This window comes from Rattus norvegicus, chromosome 17 (genome assembly GCF_021556685.1).
Source record: "Rattus norvegicus strain SHRSP/BbbUtx chromosome 17, alternate assembly SHRSP_T2T, whole genome shotgun sequence".
NCBI classification, from domain to species: domain Eukaryota; kingdom Metazoa; phylum Chordata; class Mammalia; order Rodentia; family Muridae; genus Rattus; species Rattus norvegicus.
The window spans coordinates 10,798,947-10,825,768 of record NC_141550.1 but is presented as its reverse complement, the minus strand read 5'-3'; the positions used below and the strand labels follow the sequence as shown (position 1 = coordinate 10,825,768).

Sequence of the window (26,822 nt, the reverse complement as noted above, 5' to 3'; positions counted from 1 at the left end):
ACCAGTATGAATGTGTCTTTTGTAAATCCCCTCTCACTAGTTCTAGTTTGGAGTTTATTCTGTGAGACACCAGTACAGCGAACCCTGCTTGTCTCCCAGGTTCAGTTGACTTGGATAAGGCTTTTAGTTTGCTTTCTCCTGGGGGGATAAATGCCACAATCAAAAGCAGGGCAAGGGGGGAAGCTTCAATTCAACTTACAGGTTACATATAATCTATCATGAGGGGAGAACAGAGAAACACTTTTGTCTGGCTGGCTCCAGTATCACATTAAGCTATTCCTGAAATAACCCAGGACCCTCTGTCTACCAGCAACCCCTGCCTAGGGACACCCACCTTCCTCGATTATCAATTAAGAAATGCCCACAGACAGGCCAACTCAGCAATCCAACTGAGGCAATTCCTCAACTGAGGCTCCCTCTTCCCGGGTGTGTCAAGCTGACAACTAAGGCCCATGCGTCACAGATGCCGCGTACCATCTTTTCTCCTTAGGCAAGTTCCCTGCTCTGCTGCCTGATGCTGTGATAAGCACCGAGATCAAAGGTGACTCAGGAAGGAGAGGGTTTGCTTAGCTTGCACACAACAATCTGAGGGCAGACGAAGGAACTCAAGGCAGGAACCCGGAGGCAGGAAATGAAGCAGTAACCGTGGAGCTTCGCTGCATGCTGGTCTGGGCTCTTGCTCTTACCTGCTTTTCCTATACAGCCTAAGCCCCCGACCCAACCCCCTACCCATGAAGGACACCGCCCACATTTGGGAACTGAATTCCAGAGAAGGGAAAGTCACTTGCACCAGCACAGGCAACTAACAAGCAGCAGAGGTAGGTGAAGAGAGAGGCGGTGAGTCTCCGAATCTAAGTGGTATGATTTTTTCCCCCTCTGTGGTTAGTAGTTCATGCTTTGGCACTGGACAACCATCTTCAAACTCCTTGCTAATTCTAAAGGATTTTGGGATGATATTTCTCCAGTTTGGCAGGAGGAGTAATTGGATGCTTTTGGTTCTCGTTGGCTTGGTAAGAATTCACAAAGGTGGCAATAACAGCCTAATCCGATCCCTGTCCTCTTCCAGAAGGCCTCTCTGTTCATCGAGTTCAGAGTCCCAGACAGTTGGACAGCCCTCCCCCTCCACCCTTTAGTCACACTGTCTGAACTATGACAGCACATGCAATGACTCCATAGGACAGCCTTGAAGAGCTGCATAGTGGTGAGAACCCTGAGGCGACCCCAGAAAAGAGGATCCTGGGAGGGGCTGGTGTTACGTCAGAGTCTTGGCCATTTCTGGTAGGTTCTTTCACTTGTCCAAGCTTCAGTTTCCTCAGAGGTAAGCTGCAGACTGTAGTTCATCTTTCCTGGAGCTGTTGATGCATTTAGACTTCATACACTAAAGTTCCCTCAGAAGACAATGAATGGCCCATGCAGCGCTCTCTCTCTCTCTCTCTCTCTCTCTCTCTCTCTCTCTCTCTCTCTCTCTCTCTCTCTCCTTTCTCCTGCTTAGCTTTCTTCTCCCCTACTTTCTGACCTCCAGTTTCTCCACCTATAAAAGAAGATAAATCATAAGTTCTCACCCCATCATTGTAAAGCATAGACGAAAGTGTTGCATAAGCTCTGAGGTGCTGGGCACATCAATCAGGACTGAATCACCAAGAAGTCTTTGAAAGTACAAAAAGCATTTGATTTTCCTGCCAGAGAGGACCTGGTCCATTCTCTGCCTGCAGTTCTGAGGGGTCAGAGGCCAAGGGGTGTGGTGGTTCCTTGGCAAGAAAAGAAAAAAAAAAAGATGAAGAAAATTTGAATGCACCTTTCCTGAACATTGTATCAAGGGAGAAATGGTTTTGGCTGAATGTGTCCAAAGAAATTACTCACAATTACAGGGTGAGGAAATTGCGGATGGATGTCTATAGAATGTATTTGCAGCCTGTGCCCAGAGCTGACCCTGTGCCAGAGCTCTCTGTACCCAGATCCTGAGGGGAAAGAGCTGGTCTCCCAGTAGTGCTGACAGAGGCTTACAGGAGGGTCAAGCCACTGTCAGAGACAGCAAGACCAGCTAACAGGAGAGATAAGCAGATGGTGAGAGGCAAAGGCAAGAACATAAGCAACAAAAACCAAGGCCACTTGGCATCATCAGAACCCAGTTTCCCCACCACAGCAAGCCCTGGATAGCCCAACACATCAGAAAAGCAAGATTTTGATTTAATATCACAACTCATGATGATGTTAGAGGACTTTAAAAAGGACATAAATAACTCCCTTAAAGAAATAAAGGACAATACAGGTGAAGGAATTGAACAAAACCATCCAGGATCTGAAAACGGAAATAGAAACAATAAAGAAATTACAAAAGGAGACAACCGTGGAGATAGAAAATATAGGAAAGAGATTAGGAGTCAGACACAAGCATTACCAACAGAATACAGGAGATGGAAGAAAGAACCTCAGGGGCAGAAGATACCACAGAAAACATTGACACAATGATCAAAGAAAATGTAAAATGCCAAAGTTTCCTAATCCAAAACATCCAGGAAATTCAGGACACAATGAGAAGATCAAACATAAGGATAATAGGTATAGAAGAGAGTGAAGACTCCAAACTTAAATTGCCAGTGAATATCTTCGACAAAATTATAGAAGAAAACTTCCCCAACCTAAAGAAAAAGATGCCCATCAACATACAAGAAGCCTACAGAACTCCAAATAAATTGGGCCAGAAAAGAAATTCCTCCTGTCACATAATAGTCAAAACACCAAATGCACAAAACAAAGAAAGAATATTAAAGCAGGGAAAAAGGTCAAGTAACATATGAAGGCAGATATATCAGAATCACACGAGACTTCTCAACAGAGTCTATGAAAGCTAGAAGATCCTGGGCAGATGTCATACAGACCCTAAGAGAACACAAATGCCAGCCCAGGCTACTATAGCCAGCAAAACTCTCAATTAACATAGATAGAGAAACCAAGATATTTCATGACAAAACCAAATTTACACAATATCTTTCCACAAATCCAGCCCTACAAACTATAATAGATGGAAAACTCCAACACAAGGAGGGAAACTACACCCTAGAAAAAGCAAGAAAGTAATCTTCTTTCAACTAACCCAAAAGAAGATAGCTACACAAACATAATTCCACCTCTAACAACAAAAATAACAGGAAAAAACAATCATTGGTCCCTAATATCTCTCAACATCAATGGACTCAATTACCCAATAAAAAGACATCAACTAACAGACTGGATACGTAAAGAGGACACAGCATTTTGCTGCATACAGGAAACACACTTCAATGACAAAGACAGTCACTACCTCAGAGTAAAAGGCTGGAAAACAATTTTCCAAGCAAATGGTCCCAAGAAACAAGCTAGAGTAGACATTCTAATATCAAAAATAAATTTGACTTTCAACCAAAGTTATCAAAAAGATAAGGAAGGACACTTCATATTCATCAAAAGAAAAATCCACCAAGATGAACTCTCAATCCTGAATGTCTATGCTCCAAATGCAAGGACACCTACATTCATAAAAGAAACCTTAATAAAGCTCAAAGCACACATTGCACCTCACACAATAATGGTGGGAGAGTTCAACACCCCACTCTCATCAATGGACTGATCATGGAAACAGAAACTAAACAGAGACACAGAGAAACTAACAGAAATTATGAACCAAATGGATTTAACAGATATTTACAGAACATTTCATCCTAAAGCAAAAGAATATACCTTCTTCTTAGCAGCTCATGGTGCCTTCTCCAAAACTGACAGTATAATCAGTCGCAAAACAGGCCTCAACAGATACAAGAATATAGAAATAATCCCATGCGTCCTCTCAGATCACCATGAACTAGGACTGGACAACAAAAATGACAGAAAGCCCACATACACATGGAAGTTGAATGATGCTCTACTCAATGATAACCTGGTCAAGGAAGAAATAAAGAAAGAAATTAAAGACTTTATACAATTTGATGAAAATGAAGGTACAACATACCCAAACTTATGAGACACAATGGAAGCGGTGCTAAGCGGAAAAGTCATAGCTCTGAGTGCCTCCTAAAAGACAACATACACTAGCAGCTTGACAGCACACCTAAAAGCTCTAGACCAAAAAGAAGCAAATACACCCAACAGGAGTAGATTGAAGGAAATAATCAAACTCAGGACTGAAATCAACCAAGTAGAAACAAAAAGAACTATACAAAGAATCAACAAAACCAGGAGTTGGTTCTTTGAGAAAATCAACAAGATAGATAAACCCTTAGCCAGACTAACCAGAGGGTTCACAGAGAGTTTCCAAATTAACAAAATCAGAAATGAAAGGGGAGACATAACAACAGAAACTGAGGAAATTAGGAAGATCATCAGATCCTACTACAAAAGCCGTCATGATCAAGTAGGCTACATCCCAGAGATGCAGGGATGGTTCAATAAATGGAAATCCATAACGTAGTCTACTATATAAACAAACTCAAAGATAAAAACACATGATCATCCCATTAGATGCTGAGAAAGCATCTGACAAAATTCAACACCCCTTCATGGTAAAAGTCTTGGAAAGATCAGGAATTCAAGGCCCATACCTAAACATAGTAAAAGCAATATACAGCAAACCAGTTGCCAACATCAAACTAAATGGAGAGAAACTTGAAGCAATCCCACTAAAATCAGGGACTAGACAAGGCTGCCCACTCTCTCCCTACCGATTCAATATAGTACTCAAAGTCCTAGCCAGAGCAATCAGACAACAAAAGGATGTCAAAGGGATACAAATTGGAAAGGAAGAAGTCAAAATATCACTATTTGCAGATGGTATGACAGTATACTTAAGTGACCTCAAAAATTCCACCAGAGAACTCCTAACCCTGATAAACAACTTCAGCAAAGTGGATGGATATAAAATTAACTCAAACAAGTCAGTAGCCTTCCTCTACTCAAAGGATAAACATGCTGAGAAAGAAATTAGGGAAATGACATCCTTCACAATAGCCACTGATAATATAAAATACCTCGGTGTGACTCTAACCAAGCAAGTGAAAGATCTGTATGACAAGAACTTCAAGTCTCTGAAAAAAGAAATCGAAGAAAGATCTCCCATGCTCATGGATTGGCAGGATTAATATTATAAAAAAAATGGCCATCTTGCCAAAAGCAATCTATAGATTCAATGCAATCCCCATCAAAATTCCAACTCAATTCTTCATAGAGTTAGAAAGAGCAATTTGCAAATTTATTTGGAATAACAAAAAACCCAGGACATCGAGAACTATCCTCAACAATTAAAAAAAAAAAAAAAAAACAAACTTCTAGGGAAATCACCATCTCTGACCTCAAGCTGTATTACAGAGAAATAGTGATAAAAACTGTATGGTATTGGTACAGCAACAGGCAGGTAGATCAGAGGAATAGAACTGAAGACCCAGAAATGAACCCACATGCCTATGGTCACTTGATCTTTGACAAAGGAGCTAAAACCACCCAGTGGGAAAAAGATAGATAGCATTTTTCACAAATGGTGCTGATTCGACTGGAGGTCAGCATGTAGAAGAATGCAAATTGACCCATTCTTATTGCCCTGTACAAAGATCCAAGTGTATCAAGGACCTCCACATCAAACCAGATACACTCAAACTAATAGAAGAAAAAGTGGGGAAGAGCCTCAAACACATGGACACTGGGGAAAATTTCCTGAACAGAACACCAATGGCTTATACTCTAAGATCAAGAATCGACAAATGGGACTTCATAAAATTGCAAAGTTTCTGTAAGGCAAAGGACGCTGTTATTAGGACAAAATGGCAACCAACAGATTGAGAAAAGATCTTTACCAATCCTACATCTGATAGAGGGGTAATATCCAATACAAAGAACTCAAGAAGTTAGACTCCAGAGAATCAAATAGCCATATTAAAAATGGGGTACAGAGCTAAACAAAAAATTCTCAGGTAAGGAATATAGAATGGCTGAGAAGCACCTAAAATGTTCAACATCCTTAGTCATCAGAGACATTCAAATCAAAATAACCCTGAGATTCCACCTCACACCAGTCAGAATGGATCACGTAAAAAATTCCTGTGACAGCAGATACTGGTGAGGTTGTGGAGAAAGAGGAACACTCCTCCATTGTTAGTGGGATTGCAAACTGGTACAACCACTCTGGAAATCAGTCTGGCAGTTCCTCAGAAAATTGGACACAGTACTACCTGAGGACCCAGCTATATCACTCCTGGGCATATACCCAAATGATGCTTCAACATATAACAAGGACACATGCTCCACTATGTTCATAGCAGCCTTATTTATAATAGTCAGAAGCTGAAAAGAACCCAGTTGTCCCTCAACAGAGGAATGGATACAGAAAATGTGGTACATCTACACAGTGGAGTACTGCCCAGCTATCAAAAACAATGACATCATGAAATTTATAGGCAAATGGATGGAACTAGAAAATATCATCCTGAGTGATGTAAACCAATCACCAAAAACACACATGGTATGCATTCACTGATAAATGGATATTAGCCCAAAAGCTTGGAATACCCAAGATACAACCCACAGACCATGTGAAGCTGAAGAAGGATGACCAAAGGGCAGATGTTTCAGTCCTTTATAGAAGGGCAAACAAAAATATTCACAGAAGGAAATACAGAAAGTGTAGAGCAGAGACTGAAGGAAGGGCCATCCAGAGACTGCCTCATCTGGGGATTCAACCCATATACATACAGTCACCAAACCCAGACAATATTGCGGATGCCAAGAAGTGCATGCTGACAGGAGCCTGATATAGCTGTCTCCTGAGAGCCTCTGCCAGAGCCTGACAAATACAGAGGCAGATGCTCACAGCCAACCATTGGACTGAGAATGGAGTCCCCACTGGAGGAGTTACAGAAAAGATTGAAGGAGCTGAAGGGGTTTACCAACCAACCCGAGCTCCCAGGGACTAAACCACCATCCAAAGAGTACACACGGCTCCAGCTGCACATGTAGCAGAGGATGGCCTTGTTGGGCATCATGGGAGGAGAAGCCCTTGGTCCTGCCAAGGCTCAATGCCCCAGTGTAGGGGAATGTCAGGGTTGGGAAGCAGGAAGGGGTGGGTTGGTGGGTGGGTGGATGAACACCCTCATAGACATAGGGGGAGGAGGATGGTATGGTGAGTTTATGGGCAGGAAACCTGGAAAAGGGTTAACATTTGAAATGTAAATTTAAAAAATAACAATTAAAAAGGAAGAAAATTAAAATGCAAAACAAGAATGTATTGCATGTCAGGCTTTACTCCTGCTTTGTATGTTTTTGAATAGACACAGGTTTCTATCCATTTATCTATCTATCAGCATTCTTTCTATCTATCTATCTATCTATCTATCTATCTATCTATCTATCCATCCATCTATCTATTATCTATCTATCTATCTATCTATCTATCTATCTATCTATCTATCTATCTATCTCTTTACCAGATCCTCTTTCCCTCAGGTAGCACATCTGTGTGTTAGAAAAAAAGCCATAGGTATCCCCTATAGGACGTAAAGTGTTCCCTCCTTCAAACACGAAAGACTCTGGGGACTGTAGACAACGCATCCAGACGGTTAGTATAAACTGTAAAGCACTGAAATCCATCTAAGCATCTCTTTCTCTACTTTATAACTTTCTCACATGCATCAAAGCCCTGACTAAAGTCGTTCTGTGCTACCAGTCCCTCCTGACAGGCTATTTAAGCCGGTAGGCCGGTCCCCTCTGAACCTGGACTCTTCTTCCTAAATTCCCATGAACAGCAAATGACCCAGCACTTCCTTGTCTATCTCTCACCAGATTTTGTGGTTTCCTTGGAGACAGGAACCACTTCTTCTAGCCTTGGATTAGAACTCGGTATGAGATCTGTCATGTCAAACGGAGTACCCCGTGAAACCCATGTTCCCATTATCATACACAAGTGGACAGCATGAGTGCTGGAGACCTGGGGCAGGAGACTGCTCTAAAGGAGGGCAGATGGGGAGGGTGACACGTAGCTTTCCGAGAAAAGACCCTGTCTAGTTTGCCTCTCTGTTCTTGTGACAAACATGAGGAGCCAAGGCAGCTTGAAGGGGAAAGGCTTTTATTTGAGGTAAAATGGAGGAACCTGGAAGGACCAGAGGCAGAGTCCCCAGGGACGTGCCGCTTCCTGGCTTGCTCCTCATGGCTTGCTCGACTTGCTTTCCTAGAGAACTGAGGACCACCTGCTCAGCCCACAGTGGGTTGGGCCTTCCCCTATCAACCTTCAAACAAGAGCTTGCCCCACACATATGACCACGGGACAGCCTGATGGGTTGGGTCTGATTCCTTCAGGTTCTTTCTCCCCAGGTGCTTCGAGTTGGTGTCCAGTTGACAAGAAACTAACCTCACAGCCACCAACTTATTTCACTAAGTAGATACCAGCAATAACTGTCGGCCGCACAGTGTGAGTGTTGCTACCTCTATGCATAAACTCAGAGAGAACAAGGGCGGGAGTGACAAGACCAATTTCTAAAGTCTCTAAAGTTGTCCACAGGGAGCAGTGAGGATCACTTTGCCCATCTGACCTTGTGGGTGTGTTTCTCAGTCCCCCCGGCATGTGTCTTGAACCCTAGCCTCCATTCCCACTAGTTCTCTCCTTGAAGAAGTAAAATCTCACGTCTCCTTAATACAACTGTGTCTTCAGAACTGGATCCCACTCCTTTGGGGTGGCTGTCAAAGAATTCTGAAGTCATCTGCATCCTTTGCATCCATTTGGTCACGTGTGTGACTGTTTTGGGCTCAGGGGTTCCCTGCCTATGGGGACTTACTCATCGACAGAGAAGCAGGACATCGTTGATTCGGCTGGGGAGACAACATTTTCCCGGTGGCCAAGTGGCTAGCGGCATTTCCAATTTCATTTTGCTCATGAGAAGCCGAATCTAGGAAACACCACGCAAATCCACACACTAGCATTTGTGTCAAAAGATTCGAACAGATGACTTTAAGACAAACAAAAAGAAGTGTATGCTTGGCTTTTGTTGTCAGACGTTAAAAGGACAGAATCAGACATGTCTCAGGGATGGCCAAATGAACAGTGGGGAGGGATGCTCACGGCGGAGGGTGGATGATGGACTCTTCCGTGAATCAGTCGGCCAGAGGGAGGGCACTGGAGTTTGTACTTTTAAAAATTACATGGGTGACTTAGATGTGGATTTCTTATCGAAAACACTTACCTGGATAAATATACGTGCACATATACTATGCTTCATATATAACAAAGCAAGGAATTCGATCTAAGATCCCCAAGGTAGCTGGGAGAATTGAATGATACTCTGTGCCCCAAAGCTAGCTCGGTGTCTCTGTCAGGCTAAATTTAAAGACACACAGACAAGGCTTGGATCTTATTGAGAGAGACACAAATGAATAAAGCAAGTGGTGAGAGGGGACCCAGCCTCGCTTCCCTAGGTAAGTGCCCTAGGGAGGAAGTACACGCATATTCGGAATAATTAGAGGAAGGGAATTCTCACTCCATCATGAGTGAGAAATATTGCTACTTAGGTCAGGCAAAGGCAGCTGACATGGACACAAGGAAGGAATCGGGTGGGGTTTCAAACTCAATTTCTGAGAATCTCTTCTCAACAGGGCTTCCTGAGTTTGAATTCCACCCTGCCCACACAGCCCTTGACATCGTCACCTCAACATTGGTGCCAGTTCCTGGAGGCCTTAATGGCCTTCTTGATAAAGTGGAGTCTGCAAGCTTATTCTCAAGGGATGGTAGATTACAGGAGATGATTTGGTAAAGTGGTTTTTCATACCAGACCTCTGAATACCAACCTGCAGGCATCCGTGCTAGCACTCCGAGCCTGTCCATGCCATTCACTTCTCTATGGCTTCTTCTAAAATGGAGGGGTCTTATAATACATGTTTGTTGTGTGCGGGTCCCAAAGGCTCACATGCTGGAGGCTCCCTCCTGCCTGGGGATACTAATCTCTGAGAGGTGATTGGATTCTGAGGACTGTGACTCAGAATTAATCCACTGGTGGATTTATCACCTGATGGTGTTATTGATAAATGATTGAAAATGTGAGTCCTGGCTGGTAGGAGGAGGAGAAGGCCATGGGGCTTGCCCACGAAGGGTGTGTCTTGTCCCTGGCTTCTTGCCCATCAAGTGGTGAACAGCTTTGCTTGCTATCTCTTCCGCTCTTCCGCTTTGCCTCCAAACAGTGGAGGCAGACCACCGTGCTCTCATACAATAAGCTAAGATATTGTTTCCTAGAATTGGTTTTCCTAAGGTACTTTGTCATTAGCTGAAAAGCTGACTAGTGTAGTGTGTCAGGGCTACTTACGAAGCTTAAATATAACCGATACACATGAAATATCCAGTTCAAGATCTGGTGCACAGGCAGTCCTAGGTGCACATCCAGTAGTCATGTGGCGTAACTGTTCTGCAAAGTGCTCAGGGCACGGTAGCTCATAGTGGACATTCTGATTCCTCCTCTCCTGTGTTTGCTTGGATGGAAAGGTATCCTGGGGCACGGAAGCTCAGGAACCACACAGCTCTGAGAGGAAGTCTCCTCAGCCGAGACCTTATAGCTCAGGGGAGGGGATCCCTCATTAAGCTGAGGAGGCTCAGCCCAGCCCTATCTCTTCCCTTCTTGGCTTCTTCTGATGAGTTACACCAGGCGGCAAATCTCACAAGAGAGTTTCCTGGAGGGTCCAGAGTGTGGAGGGACAAATCCAGGGATGGCTGCCCTCTGCTCCCAGGAGCAGACATCGAGGAATTGGACAAAGGGTGGGGCTTATATAGGATTTTTTAAGGGGTGGAGCTTTTCAGGGCAGGGATTTCCAGATTGAGCATTAGTGAGACTTCAAGTCCTGAGCTTGGGGAGCTCAGTCAGGGACTGGTGGATTTTCATGCTCAGGCATTGGTGGATTTTTGTGGGAAGCTCAGGGATTGGTGGTTTTTTCATCCCCCTTTCCATGCATTGGGTCCATGGGTCAGGATGGGAAGTCCTTCCTGGCTGCAGGCGACTTTGACTGAGGCACCGACTCTGTGGGGATGCTCTGAGAGGCTGGGGAGGAGGTGCCGCCACTAGGGACAGCTCCCGTGGTGGTACCTCGTGAAGGCTGTAGGCTGTAGGTTGTAGGTAGGAAAGGAGATGCACCACAGTGGAGAGATCCTATGGTGGCTGTAGGCTGAGGAGGTGTCCTGGTGGATTTGACAGGAGCCATTATTTTGACAGCATCTGTAGGGATGTTTTACAGCAGTTGTAGGCTGGGGTAGGAAGGAGGGGGTCAGGTGACACTTTGATGGCTTTTGCAGCATGCAGCTTTGGGGCTACAGGGAATTCCTCTTCAAATCTAACCCACACAGTTCTGATTGAAACGCAGTGTGGGGACTAGGCAAGAAGGTCCCGAACTTGCCTACTCAAGCCGGATGTCTGACAGGAGGATGCTTCCACTTGCTCCAGCAGAGGTCCTGACCATCATGAACAACAATCTGACAGGAGTTCCTTCTGAGGGAGACTCAGGCCCATTCTCAGAAGAGAACTTAACTGGCCCCTCTATTCCATGTGTTGGGGACCCAGCATATGCAACGGCATTACTAAATGGGGCTGGCACAGCGTGGTGAGAATATGGACTTACATGGTTCATACAAATGGGCAGCTCAGTTATGCATGTGAGCGAGCTTCGTGCATGCTGGAAGTAGGCGGGGCTGAAGCCTGGAAAGGCCACAGACAGACAATCCTTGTCCCTCAAGCCAAACTCACTGAGGGGTAGTCGAGAATGGCGACTAAAATGCCTACAGCCGGTTTCTCTAACTCTGGAACATTGAGATGGGCAAGGAAGTGACCTGCCCAAAGTCAGGGCCATTCTGGAGCCGAGTGCCAAGGCCTGGTCTGTCTTACTGACAAATCCCTGTACAGCTCATTGTGGTGGGGAAGGCTGCAGTGGAGCCTGCTGGCCGTGGGCACTTACCCACTGGTGCAGTGGCGAGCTGCCTTCTGTCTACTTAAGCCTGCAATAGCAAATTCTGTCCAAGGCATCACCAAAGAAGTCTTATTGATCACTAAAGAAACATATGATCTCTGAAAATAATTGGAAAGTGACAGAATTTCCCGGTACACAGGTGTAGAGTTGAGTTCATCCTGAATTTCCAGAGGGAACTTGGAGAGCAAGAATGGTGACACAGAAAAGAAAATTAATGGCTTAGGATGGCCAGCCTGGAAAGCGGGGGCAACAGACCCTCACTGGGCATTTGAGAGGGCATAGTGAAATCTGGGCTTCCTCTTTGCAGGTGTGCGTGTGTGTGTGTGTGTGTGTGTGTGTGTGTGTGTGTGTGTGTCTGTGTCTGTGTGTCTGTGTCTGTGTGTCTGTGCGCACACGCGCGTTCATGTGCATGAGAGCACGCATGCGCATGTATGCCTGTGTGTCATAAGGAGCTCCTAAGCCTGCACTTTGAGTCCTTCACCAACACTGCTCTTTTTGTCTCTTGGTTTTGGGAGCAGCAGATTCATAATTTAATATGTCAATGTCCATGGAGATGGAAATCCGAGCTGGAGTTTAAACCTAGCCACAGAGCTGTGTGTAATGCAGGGCCAGGGAGGCTACTCACAGACAGCAGGTGGGGAGAGCCGTTTTGTTTGTTTTGTTTTAAATCAAAGTGTCTTCTGGGGGTGGGGGTTTTCCTTGACTGCAATTCGTTTCCCTGAGCTGCTCCCCGCGCCCAGAGCTGTTGCCTCGCGCCGCTCCGGAAGTTCCATTTTCACGTCTAATTGCTTTTCTTCTCTGTCATTTTCCAAATTAGACAAGAAGTAAGCATATTTTAAGACTGTTTCCCCCCGCTTTTTGTCTAGTTAGTTGAAAGGAAAGAGCCTAAACTTTGGGGGAGACACCGGTCTTGGGCAAGGATCGTCTCTGCCCCGGGCCCATGAACACTATGGAGAAATGGCTGGGTTCGGATCGTAGGGGTCACGGAGACCATCTTGAGCTGGAGGCAGGAGACTTTAATATTCATCAGCAAATCCTCGGTGTGTGAAAAAGTCAGGTCTAATCTTGTAAAAAATCTCCCCTACAGGTCCTAATGGAAACTGACACCCAGGGGTTCTCTCAAGTTCCCAGCTCCTCATTCCCAAACTGACCGGGGTGTAGAGAACGCTCGCTGTACGTTTAATATCTCTAATACGAGGCTGCCTTTTTAGCCCCGGGAGAAGGATAGGTATTCATTTTCATAGATTACTTTTTAACCATTTTTTTTTCAGAGTGGGGGCGGTGAAAGAAAACAGAGACAGCAGATGCCTCCAGCCCTTTGATCAACTGCTCTGCAGACAACCAGGCTGCCCGCTAGCACTTCTTTAACTACAACGTGCCAGGAAGAAAATGAGTGGCTTTAGCTCAGCAATTACAGTGCCTGCTGAAGGCCTGTCATCGCAGCCAGGGGGACCTGATCCCAGCAGCTCGGCTGCCCCAGAATTACAACTGCTGAGCGCAAAGTTAAATACCCCCTGGGCCGAGCAGCTTCATAGAGGCCCAGACATTCAAGCCAGTTGTCCCCTGCCCCTGAGCCGCTATAAATATGAAAAACTGAAAGCACGCATGCAGGCCTGACCCGGCGGACAGAGGGGTTGGAGAACAGGAGACAGTGACCTAATCTCCCGCCCGGGAGTCGGGAAATGCAACTGTGGCAGAAGTCTGATTTCTGGAAAGAGAACAAGGGGAGGAGGGGATGTAGCTTCTGGGCTTCCGGGCACAGCATCGATCTGACTATGCTTATGTGGGACAGTCAGATAGAAAGCATTAACTACCTATTGGTTTGGGTCAAATTTGGGGAAAGGGATGGTAGTGGTATGACTACCCGAGGCAGTTTATGTGACTCACCTAAACCCGCCTACCCAATATCTACACGAGACTCATATGCCTACTGTCTTGAGTCCTTAATCTTTGACCCCACCCCATCCTTCTTTGCTTGGGTGCTTGGTATCTACTCTCCATAAACAACCCTGGTTCCTCCCTATCCATCTCTGTAATTACTGCTCTTTCCCCTTTGAGCCCCCTCCTTTCTTAGCTGCTTCTCAAGTGACTTTCTCTTTTCAGGGACCCCCTTCAGAAGTCCCAGGGGTACTCTGTTGTGGCCCTAGCATGTCACAGAACCTATCTGGGTCCCTTTCCACAGGGGTCTCATTCATTCGCTGTGAGCTCCTTCGAGTTTTGAGGTTTTGCTCGTGCCCTGGGTGACTAGCTTTGGTCAGATAAACAAGACAAATGGTCAGTGTTCGGAAGAGAAAAATGGAACCTCACAGACATTAGGTGGACCGGCATGCCAAAGATGAGGCTGAGGCCCAGGTCTTCCTGGGTAGGAAGCCAATCTGTCTGGAAGGGAATGCTACGTGAGAAGGTGCACTTCTCAACTAGACACTGTTCCCTGGACCATCGGGACTGGGGCAGGGGAACAAACGGGATCCAACACAGAAATCTCCAGGGGCACCCGTAAAACTTGGGCATCGAGCTTCCCGAATCAAAGTAAATGGCCGACCCAGTGCACACCATATCAGGCTCAAAAATAAAGACTAATCCGTGCTCCAGGGTCAGATGGATGCCCATTGGCTCTAAGTCGCTGAGACTTTAAGCATCTATTCTCCCTCTCTGGGCCCATTTCTCAACTCCACCCCAGGCACAGATTAGAGGTTTCTGAGGCTTATCCTAGGCCCTCTTCTTAAAACGGAGATTCAAATCCTGGCTGTGGCAGCTACATGGTAGTGTATGTATATCACAAAGTTGGCTCCTGACCTCTGTAATGGTGCTGCTGAGGCAGGTGTGTGATGAACCCTCCTACCCCAAGGCTGCCCTCCCGTTCTCTGGCAGCATCTGGCTTGAGTTCCACAGGCGACTCCTGAAGAATGTGCAGAGAGGAGCTGGTGACGAAGATCAATTGCAGACGCGACACAACATTGGTATTCTTTGGCTCCACCAGGCCGGGATGGTTGAGGGGAACTCTCATGACTTTCCATGGCTTCAGCGATGACAGCTTCTAGTAAAGTCACAGATGGCTCCAGCCGGTCCCCCTGGGGTATGGGCTTTCTATTCATGTGGGTTTTACTTTTATTCCTCTCTGCTCATCAGCAGAGACCCTTTTATTTTAAGAACAATGAGAGAGGACAGCTGGAGAACTGCTGCACTTACTTGCTGAAATTCTTTTGACATTTGCTCATTGCTCCGTAATTACATCTCCGACTCTGTCTTCTCCCACAAATTAGGGCGAGAGCTCAGTTCCAGTCCTTCACGGGCTCCTACATTTGTTGATTCACTTAAATAAGTGGTTACTTGTGCCCAAGGAGATCAGGAAGGAGGGACATTAGCTTCAATGTACCGTGTCAGGTGCTCATCCAATGACCCGAGCAGGCCCAAGTGCGCAGCACCGCACTCCTACTGCATCGAGCGCTAGCCCGGTTCACCCCACACCTATTGTGCGCCAGACATTGGCCCAAGCTCTGGATCTATCCATTGGAGCAACCTAGTCCCGAGAGCTGATGCGGGATTGGAGAACACCAAGATTAAACAATAAGTAATCAAAAATCGACATCGCCGCCGATGAAAAGGGCCAGGGAGAAAGGCGCCTTTGACCCAGAGGACAGAGGAGGCTTAGCCCGGGAAGCATGGCAGCATGGCGGGGCTTGGTGGATAAATAGTAGAAACCGTCAGTGTGCATCTGGTACTAAAAGCAGCGTTGTCAGAATGAGGAACTGAGCCAGGTACTGGTGGCTGGCGCGCAGAATCCCGGCACTCAGTGAAATGAAGCAGGCAAGGTGTGTTGAGATCAGATCACACGGGGTTTCCCGGCCCATAGCAAGGGGTCAAACGTTGGCTTTCCCATTCTACAGTCCTTATTTCTGTTTTATTACTAATTTTGAAAGGAAGAGAGTAAGACTCATAGAGGTTTACTTACTCAGCCAGCAAACATCTGCAAACACCTGCTGTGTGTTCAACTGAGGCTGCACCTATGAGTGGATGGGATGGGCTCTTTGATGTGGAACTCAAGTAAATGACAAAGGCCAGGCAGGGTCTTCTTGCTCCAAAGTCTTCACTCTTCGTTGATGTTAAGCATCTGAGACTCAGCCTGGGATAAGAGGTGCCCAGGGTTCTTCTCTAATGCTCAGAGTCTAGCTGGAATTGCCTTTTCAGTTTGTTCATGGAACCCAGACAAGTGACCTGCCACAGCCCAGTAAGAAAGAGATGGCTCCCACCCTTAAATTCCTAAAGAAGGGAGCTGACAAATGAGGATCAGGGCTGTGGCCCTGGCCAGTTATGTGACAGAAGTTCTTGGTCTGGTCACTGCTGGAGCAACTTTCAAATCTGTACTCTTGTCTCCTTCCCATCTTTGTAAATTAAGGATGGTCAAGGAGACGGCAGAAAGCCCTCTTAGAGCTTTGCTCCTGCTCAGCCGGAGACTGTGAGCAACCTGGGGTGAGACAGGAAAACATGTACCACAGAACCTGTTTCTTTGTTGCTGTTTTAGGTTCTGTTTCTTCTTCTTCTTTTTTTTTCCCTAGGAGGTTGGGTGAGACAAGGTCACACTTTGTGGCTCAGGCTGATACATTTTTATAATGCAGTGGCTAATGAGGCCAAAGGGGATGCCTTAGCCGGCCCACGCCTAGGCATCTCCCCACCCAGGAACCAGCTATACTGTGGGTCTAGTATAAAATGAAGTTTATTTGGGGCATGGACAGAGAGGGACAGAAAAAGGGAAGAGAGAGAAAGAAGGGAAGAGGCCAGCCAGGAACATGTAGAAAGGGGAGGTGGGGAGGACAATGAGAGAGAAAGAGGCAGAGAGAGAGAGGAGATAGGGAGGGAGAGAGGGGGAGAGGGAGAGGGAAAGGGAGAGGGAGAGGGAGAGGGAGAGAGGGAGAGGGAGAGGGAGAGAGAGAGAGAGAGAGAGAGAGAGAGAGAGAGAGAGAGAGAGAGCGCCGGAACGCTCTAACCTGGCTGTTGCTAGTAAACTGTTGCACACCTGGCTGTTGCTAGGTAACTGTTGGGCGGAGCTAACACAGGTTCCACTTGAACTATATAGCCCAGGCTGGTCCTGAAGTGAAGGTGATCCTCCTAGATTTGCCTCCAAAGTACAGGGGTCCCATCCATGCACCATCATGTTTAACTGAACCATTGCATTTTGAGATACTCAGTTTTGGGGTGCTGCTCTTCATCGGTAGCTGAAACTTCACTGAGCGAGCCCCAGGAGGAAGGTGTAGGGTGACCTGCATTGACAGTTCTTTGAAGAGAACATACGAACAGTAGACAAGCCTATAAAGAACTGTTCGGAAGCGCCAGTCATTGCGAAGTGCCATGGAAACCACAGCAAGGTGTCACTTCGCTCCTCTTGGCCGGCTAGCACATGTCCAGGTTCTCCTGCATCGCTGTGACAGACTACCTGTTGCAACACTCTAGAGAAGAGAAGTTGACCTGGGCTGCCATTTCAGAGTGGTTTCCATTTTTCACACTAGCGAGGCACGGCGGAGCTCCTGCCAGCAGGAGTGTGTGGCAGAGGAGGAACCAGAAGGGACACTGAGAAGCAGGAGTGAGAACAGACTCCAAGGACACACACCTAGGGACCTGATTATACCAGCCAGGCCTCCTCTTCAGCAAGTTCCACAGCCTTCAAAATACTGGCCCAAGCTGGCTGCTGAGCTTTCAAAAGCTTGAGCCTGTGAGGGACATTGCAGGTTCAAACCTCGGCTGACATTTTCAGAACAGACCAGGGCGACTAGAGTAAGTACCGGTGAGGGTATGCAGAAGTGGGGACAGAGAGCCCGGCCGCTGTGGAAAGTGATGTGAATGGTCTTCAGATGCCAAAAATAGAGCTGTGAGATGGGGTAGGTACCTCGCTTCTGGTCACAAGCCAAAGGAACAGAGCCAAGACTCTTGGGGTTATCTGCGCCCCCTCATTAACACAGTACCATTCCTAAAGGCAAGGTCTGGATGGAGCCTGACTGTCCACTGATGTATGAATGGATGAATCAAGGGAGGAAACGGATGCATATGGTGTAACATCATCCTGCCTTAAAAAGTAAAGAATTCCCATGTCTTGTGGCAACATGGACAAGCAGGCTTCCGTTATATACAGTGTTACAAGAAACACTATATCCATAGGGGAGCCCTAGAATTGGATGGAGTAGAAGCTGCCTCTCAGCTGAGGGGTGGTTTCCTTCTCGTTAGATTCCTAGTGAAATTAGGAATAGATTCCTGGAGTGGTCTGAATGAGAAACATCCCCCCATAGGCTCAGAACGTTGAATGTACTCAGTACTCAGTACTCAGTACTCACAGTACTCAGTGTTCAGTGAATGTCCCCATAGGCTCAGGACGTTGAATGTACTCAGTACTCAGTACTCACAGTACTCAGTGTTCAGTGAATGTCCCCATAGGCTCAGGACGTTGAATGTACTCAGTACTCAGTACTCACAGTACTCAGTGTTCAGTGAATGTCCCCATAGGCTCAGGACGTTGAATGTACTCAGTACTCAGTACTCACAGTACTCAGTATTCAGTGAATGTCCCCATAAGCTCAGGACATTGAATGAACTCAGTACTCGGTACTCACAGTACTCAGTGTTCAGTGAATGCCCCCATAAGCTCAGGAAGTTGAATCCTGAGGATGTGAGCTCTCAGCATCCTGTCTGTGCCACCATGCCACCATGCCTGATGCTGGCTACCATGACTTTCACCACAATGGACTCTCCTACCCCTCGGGAACTGTGAGCCCGAGTAAACTCTTTCTTCTCTAAGACTCTTTCTTCTCTAAGTCGCATGGTCGTGGCGTTATATCACAGCCACAGAAAAGCAGCTATACATTCCCAGTTTCTGCCTAGTGTCCCACAAGGTACCAGCTGGTACCACTCATAGACCACCATGTGGATGAAACATTCTCCTCTCGCTCCGAGGTGAATGGTGGACTCAGGACTGGTCAGAGGGAAATGGGTATTTCTCTGGACAGTCAATGGCGAGCACGTAACTTATCCCGAGGCTGTTGGCGCTCATTCTCAGGACTCCAGGGGCAAGGAAAGAAAAAGGCGGGCTCCCCCGACCCTACCCCTCGCCCTCCCATGCCCCTCGCCCCTCCATGCCCCGCTACATCTGAAACCCGAGAGGAGGTGAGCCTGCAGATGTTAAGTAAGTGCTGTCCTTTTACCACATGAAGAAAGACTCATAGAAAGTGAACCCTGTATCAAACAAAACCAGACCCATAGCATGGAGAAGCGGCGTGGAGCTGGATGTCTGAGGGCTGGATGTTGCTACACTGGGAAGTGTATCATTCCGGAGTGTATACTTGAGAGCCTACTGGTCTCTCCCTGTGAGGTCCGTGAAAACCAACTGCTCAGCTCCGTTGCCCTGGAGCAGAGGTGATTGACAGCCCCGCACGTTCTCCACCCCAGTCAACCCCACCCATGAGTGCCCCCAGCTTTGCTCTAGATTTGCCCAGTGGCGTGATCCCAGAATGCACTGCTGCCCCAACTCTCTATTCACGCCTCATTCTTTCCATTCCTCTGAACATTCTGGAAGCCTGACTCTTATAGTTCTGTCTCTGCGGTAGTTTTATGAGTTAATGGAACCTGGAGAGGCTGTAGGGAAGTAATCGGGATCAGATGAGGTCTCAGGGATGGGGTCTCCTAGGACGACCTCAGGGGAAAAGCTTACCGTAGCTCCCTTCCCATGTTAGTGTGTAGCACAAGGCCCCTGGCAGGCGCCAGAGCCATGCCTCCAACAGCTGTGGGCTGAACACATTACCATTACTATTTCGTTCTTTGTCACTCACTTAGTCTCGGGATTTTTGTTATGAAAAAAGAAAAATGGACTAAGGTACACGTTCACCAATTGAAAGGAATAAAATGAAGCCAAATCCCAGCCAAATCCTTCACTGCACCAGGACAGCTCTGGATTGTGCAACCCAGTAAGAAGAAGACTAACCACACTTTTAGAATGAACGTTAATTTATCTCTCCCTGTGCTCACAGCCTGACCAGATGACATTGTACAGCAGAAGCATCTGACATTTCTGAATAGGTCCCTACCCTTTTCTTCACTTTTGGAAAGGGAAGACATATCTCAGGGTGGGATGGGTTAGCATTTTCCCCTTGGCCTTTGGGCAGAAATATCTTCCTCACACCCTTTGCCACACTCAGATCCGACCTCGTCTCCTCATCTCTTCTTCCCGAGCAGGTTTCCTCCTGGTGGTCTGGGTGCATTCTTCCCACTGTCTCCCAGCAGCAAGCGCATCCGACGTGCTCGAGGGTAGATTATGACTTCTCTTCAACTGGCTCCTAGGTGAGTTGCGTCATGAGAGCAAAAGACTTTTGAAACAGCACACTGCTGTGGGCTTTTATGCATGGGACGTGCACAGAGCAGGATCTGGTTTCCCTGGAGAACTGGTGGCAACCAAATGCATCCAGGGATAGCTCTGGCCTGGACTAAAGGCATGGTCAGCTACGTGGGGCAGTGTTTACCACTGGCCCAGTCATTCCTTAAATGTACAGTGATCATTCTGGTGATCATTATGGTTGGTATGAAGTGACTTGGGCATCAGCAGAGTAAAAAAGAAATTAAAAAAAAAAACAGGTGAGGCTTTTCAGGTTTATTGAGACACGAACAAAGGGGGGAAATAATAGGAAAAAGAAGAAGAAAGGAAGGGAAGAAATGTGGAAGGGAGAGGAAAGAAGGAAGGAGCAAAGGAAAGGAGCTAGTGAGAAAAGACAGACACAGCCACTGCGGTGGGAACCTCCACCTCATATCATATGTATTTGTCCCAAAGGTCACTGCTACTCTGCAGGTGACCCTCTTGTATGTAAGCTTGGAGCCAAGCTTCAAACCCACGCGTCTGGCTCCAGATCTAACGTTCCGGAGGCTCTAAACGTCAGGGTTGGAGCCAGTTCCCCAAGAACACAGGACACAGACTACTAACTCGGACAGAAAGTGACTGCTTACTTCCGAATTGATCCCTGGAAATGAAAAACACACCAGCCACTGTCTCGAGCCTCCTAGACAGGCATGGGGGCAGGGTGGGGGTTGGGGCAAGCTTCCACAGTGAGTGGAGGCGCAGGCACTGCAGGCCTGCTACGGTGGGGTGTCATGTGACCGCTCACATAGATGTAATAGATGTCCACGCTTGTCCCTCGCCCGAGTGTGTGCGCATTTTGGCCCTGCGGTATAACTCCCACACAGTGACCTACCTTACCTGGTCTCTGTCCTCTTTCTGACAGTGATATTTCCTACACAGGCAGTGGTCTCATCCTTTCTCTCTAACCTCTCTCTCCTTCTAGACCCCACCCCCCATCCTGGCTTCCTCTGTCTCTGGAATCATGAACCAATCAAATCGTTTTCACTATAGATTACTAAGTTGGTGGCCTTCTGTTTATGACTCAACACAAACTAAGGCAGAAAAAGCCCATGGCTATCACCTTTTCAAGTTCACGTCTAAGCGCTCCCAGGCCTCTACCATAGCATCCCTGTGCTGGTAACCATGACACAGCTGCTGCCCGTCTAGCCAGGGCCTGAGTACCCTGGCCCAGCTTCTTCTAGGGTCCGGTGTATCTCTGGTACCTTAGAGGAGCCTCCCACAAGCCACCACGGAAATCTCCTGCTTTTTTATTCCAGTCTACTGACACTAAGTCATTTTGTGCCCTACCTCCACAGAGATTCAATCTCTGGGCACTGAGTGGCTTCTGGGGTACCCCCATCAAACCATTCCTTCACCCTCAGTTCCGAAGCTCCAGCAAGAACCTCATATTGAGCCCCAGGGACAGACCTAGTTACCACCCCCAGCCTTGTCACCAGAAACGCATTCCCCTTCTCTTTTAGTAAAAACCCATGGACCCCAAACTGCCTCCCAACAGAGCCGCAGGTGGCTTGTTCTTGCCTGTCCCAAAACAGGTTCAAGCTTGTCTGGCTCCACGAGAGGGCCCAGCTCAGACGCGTACCACCAACAAGGATTAGGGATTGTTTTAAAATTACTTTTTCAAAAATCTAAACATGGGCAGGAAAAGTATTTCTTTCTGTTTTGCAAAATGGAGAGGCAAAGTTTACACAGTCACGCAAGGGACCTAAGGAGGCCCCAGCTTCTCGGAAGTCTGCCGTGTTCCTCCTGCTCCCCAGTGCTAGCTTCCGTCTCCTCTGTCAGCATTCTATTCTGCAGACCCGGCCTCTTCAGCTTGCTCGACTCTCCCCTACCTGAGCTGCCTCACCTCTGTAAGAGAAGCTGGGGCTGTGCCCCCCCCCCTTCCTAAGAGAGCTTAGGAGCTAGATGGGAGAAGTCCACCACAGTGCTCACTTCCAGCCTACAGAGCCTGCCCTCACTCCCTCAGCTCCCAGGGGATGGGCCAGCAGCAGTGACCTCTGAATGGCAATTGAAACTGTGAGCCGCTCCTCATTCTTCATTTGAGGAACTAGCCCTGAACCCTAACTTGGCACCATTAAATGAACAAGCACTGTAAAAACACATCTAATTGCATAGGATTCTTGTCAGAATTAAACAACAATGAGTATGACAGCCTTGGAAACTATGACCAATTTAATCAATTATTACTGTCACCACAAGCCTGTCACGAGGTGGCATTAGGAGCCCCAGAGCCACTGGAGGACTCCGAGAATCTAAGTTATGCCCAGCGTCCCCTGGATGCAGCGAGCATGTTTGTTTACACCAGGCTCCTGGAAGCTCAGATGAGCTCTGTCCCTTTTGCAGATGAGGGAACTTATGATCAGAGAGGTGATCCTGTAGCTCCAGCATTGCCTGGGGTGGAATGAACAGCCCCTTCTCAGCAGCATCCATTCTTACGGGTTATCAAGAGGTAAAAGAGCAGCCCAGGGTTAGGACCATGCTCATCAGACCAGACTACTTTCAAAGCGACGTGATAGAGTGAGTTATGACTCAGGGCCAAGAGGTGTGCAGCCAGCTGTGCTCCCCAGTGCTTTTTGGGCCTGGTGGAGAAATCTGATCCCACTTGTATCTCTGTGATTGCCACAGGGCCAAAGGTAGGGTTAGAAAGAGACCGCTTTGCAGACATTGGTGCCCTCTACTGGTCACGCCAAGATATGCAGCTTCAAGGGAGACTGGCGCAGGCAAATCAAAATCAACTCATAACACAGGTAAGCATCCTTCACCCTGTAATGTGTGGAACCAGAGGTATTCTGTATCTCTGTTTTTAAATTTTACTTTAGAAAAATATAGATAATAAGATATCTTAGAGATGGGGTCCAAGCCTACATGCACAAAAAAATTGATATTTTGCACATCTTACACACATGGATGGCCAGATATTGTAGGTACTTCCAATAACATTGTGCACAAACACACGGTTTCCTGGTATAGAATTTCCCATTTCTGGCATCGGGATTTAGAACAATTTGCTCTTCTGATCTTGCCAGAAGTGGAAGTTACGTGCCATTACTTCTAAGTGGTCTCACCTTGGGCAAATGATACAGTTCCTCAGCTTCAGGTGTTGACCGGAACCAGGAACCAGGGCTCAGTTAACTCACCAGATGGATCGTGGCAGGTCAGATGAGTCTCTGTGGTTCTCTCGGGCTCCCACCCATCACAGGCTCGCAGCCACCTGATGTTAGCCCCTGCTCCCAACACCATGTCCAGTCCACACAAGACTGTGTTCAAAGGTAAGAAAGGAGTTTATGTGTCAGAGGATGCGTTTCCGGTCTTGCTATCTAGGTGAAAGTCAAGACAGGCAGAGGAAAGTGGACTGTAGACTGACTGTGTGGAGGGAAGACTGACTGTGTGTGTGTGGGAGGCGGGTAAGGAAAAGAGTTATTGATGAAGATCAAACCAATGTTTGGTCTTGTGAAGATCGAACGCCTGCTCCGTCCCTGACTAACATGCTAACGGTTTCAATGCTCAAAGCCACCTCTCAGGGTATGTACCATTGTCCCATCTCATAGTTCGAGACCTTAGACATCCCGCATAGGTGCGTGGAAAATCGTGTGACGGAATGCAGATCTGGACCGAGGCAGCCAGCTTCCACATCTATGAAAAGCCACCAATCCCTTCACCGCCCTGGAGGCAGCCCACAGGGGCCTTCACCCCATCACCCATCTGCGTCTTCCCGGTGCCGGTACAGACCTGAGACGGTGAGCGCTTCGCTAAGGATCTGGTAAACTTACGAAGACAACTTTCTGCTTCCTGGTAGGCATCTCACTGACGCCAGCCAGCACCTGCACCCACTCCAGCCACCCCATGCACGGGGAGAGTCTTTTGATTTTTTCCCACTCAGGCAGGGCCTAGGACAACCCTCTGCCCCTCTGCTGAGCTCTCTCCTTGGGACCTGGATCTTGCCCCTGCTTGGTTAGTTCTCTTCAGTTATTCAATGGAGAGGAGCTGATGTGGCAGTCATTACAGTTAAAGAAAATGCCTAGTGTTATTCCACTAACAGTTCACAAACCATTTGATTTCATTCCTAAAATTATTCTTTACTATTTTTGACTGCTTTAATATTTATATTTACCGTGTGCATCTATAGCTGTTATAAAACACCATGACCAAGGCTCCCTGCCCCCTTGAGGCAAGAGTTTATTTGGGCTTACGGTTCCAGAGGAATAAGAGTCCATTGTGACTGGAAAGCAAGCCGCTGGCATGGTGGCCGGTGGTGGGGACTGGAAACTGAGAGGACACACCTTTAAACATGAATCAGAGAGAGTGAACCAGAAGTGATAGGAAGGGAAGGATCCATACTTCTTTGAGACAGTGTCTCATGTACTCTGTAGCCAGTAAAGATCTTGAACTCCCAATCCCCCTACGGCATTTGCCTCGAGGGTTGGGATGGAGAAAGAATATTTTAACAGCCTGTTCCAGATAGTTTTTGTATATTCTTTGTTTCACAGCATAAAATTGAAACTAATAGTTTCATATTCTAGGTTATAATCTCATGCTTGAATTGTTCCCATTGCTGTTACGTAAAACCCATCAACCTTTCTTTCATGGACTTTTCTTTTCTCCCGGTGCATAACTCTGTAAGGTCATCCACTGGTCACTTCAAAACATTGCTTCAGAGTCCTGCAGAGCTTCAAACTGTGGGCGAATTTCATTCTCTGAGGGCTACAGTTCCCATCCATTACCCCTGCATGCATCGTCTGTGATGAACACTCAGTTCTTGGGAAACCATCATATTCATGGTTGGTGGATACAGATTCTCCAAAATTCTAATGTTCACCTGAGAGAGCAAATGTTTTAAGCACTGGCCACCAATGCTGTCCTTTTCCTCTGGAGGAGACATACTCCCTTTATTGTCTCTAAAGAAAATGTCTACTGCATACTCGAGTCTGAATAGTGTCAGCTGCGTTCTCGGTGAGATGGCCGGCCACACAGGAAGGAGCTGCCTTAACACAGAAGCTGCTCTCACACTTTTTTTCCCCTCGGCATAACCGTCCTGGAAACACAATAAAATACTTAATGTGTGCATCCAGTTTTTGTTATAGAGGGTCTTAAAAGGTTGTACACTAAAGATGTAAGATCAAATACACTTTCAGAGCTCATGAAGAACCTTTTAATGAGATGCTAGTGTATCGTGCCTAGGTGCAGACATATATTATATATTTATATTACATACGCTAGGCTTGCAAAGGGCTCATGCTCATGAACCCATTCTAAGTTGACTATATCATAGGCCGAAGCACACACTGAGTCCACCTCCCCTCCTGGGTACCTTACCACAGCAGCAGCACATGCAGTCAGTGACTTGGGGCTCCCTAGGACAGCTGTGACTCACAGCTGTGGCTCACAGCTGTGGGAGACAAAGTATCCGTATGCCTATGTCTGTGTGGGGAAGGATCAAAATTCAAACTGTGAGGGTTGGTTACTACTAAATACATGTCATCTTTCTGTCCTCATAAAATGATGCTCAAATCCCAGGTTGAACCATTCTTCAAACCTGTGGAGCGTCCATACAGTCCTTGCACCCCCCCTCAAGCATATACAATCAAATATATATGCACATAGTACTTCACATGTATGACCACACAAAACCACATATGATTGTACACACATATGTCCTCAAAAAAGCCTGACCACTCATCCACATGACCACCAGACATACTGATCTATAGGATCACACACATATGACTACCCAGAGACATGCATATGACTACGCATGCATATGACCATGACACACAACTATACACACAGAAGCACGAACGTGAGACCACGCAAATACACGTGACCACCATACACAAGCACTCAGGTAACCACATGCATACATATGGTCACACACGCACGGCCGTGGAAACACATCGCTACTCACAGCAGTGACTAGGCACATATGACTCTACACATAGATTACTCATACAGCAACACATACACACCAATACCACACACATACACGTGATCACGTACGTACTACCCACCCCCACACCTGGGACCACACATACACACACCACAATATACGACTACACATACATAGGACAGAACCCATAGACACACATGACACATACTAATACTCATGTAGGTATTTCTACACCCGAAGCCAGAGCACAGAGGAGTTGTGAAGCAGTGAAAGTGACTTTAGGGCACACAGCACCTGCCTTCATTCCTGATAGAGCCTTACAAGTCTCTCCCTGCAAGAATCTTGCTCTGCCTTCCGGTGCATTTGTTGCTGTACACCAGGCATATGCTAACCTCCCCACATACACATCGATATGCTACCGCCTTGCAGGGATAGCACTGTAGCCTACTTCTGAAGAGAACATGGCCGGGCGTGGATAGCATTTCCCAGCCTGCCTTGCTCCTTGTGCTTTCCCAGCCTGCCTTGCTCCTTGTGCTTTCCCACCCTGCCTTGCTCCTTGTGCTTTCCCAGCCTGCCTTGCTCCTTGTGCTTTCCCAGCCT

At 47.0% G+C, this 26,822-nt stretch overlaps 1 long non-coding RNA gene across 15 annotated transcripts; it reads left to right on the top strand.

Moving 5' to 3' along the window:
* Nucleotides 1-19,571: 19,571 nt before the first annotated feature.
* Nucleotides 19,572-25,408, top strand: LOC102552119 (uncharacterized). 15 transcript variants are annotated; one of them, XR_015641080.1, is made up of 7 exons: nucleotides 19,572-20,010; nucleotides 20,167-20,271; nucleotides 22,682-22,855; nucleotides 22,964-23,085; nucleotides 23,422-23,607; nucleotides 23,887-24,130; nucleotides 24,960-25,407. It is a non-coding gene; the product is annotated as an uncharacterized LOC102552119 (long non-coding RNA). The 15 variants fall into 15 exon arrangements; XR_015641072.1 differs by lacking the exon at nucleotides 22,682-22,855 and having other exon boundaries at nucleotides 19,572-19,898; nucleotides 23,365-23,607; nucleotides 24,960-25,408; XR_015641073.1 differs by lacking the exon at nucleotides 22,682-22,855 and having other exon boundaries at nucleotides 23,365-23,607; nucleotides 24,960-25,408.
* Nucleotides 25,409-26,822: the final 1,414 nt, after the last annotated feature.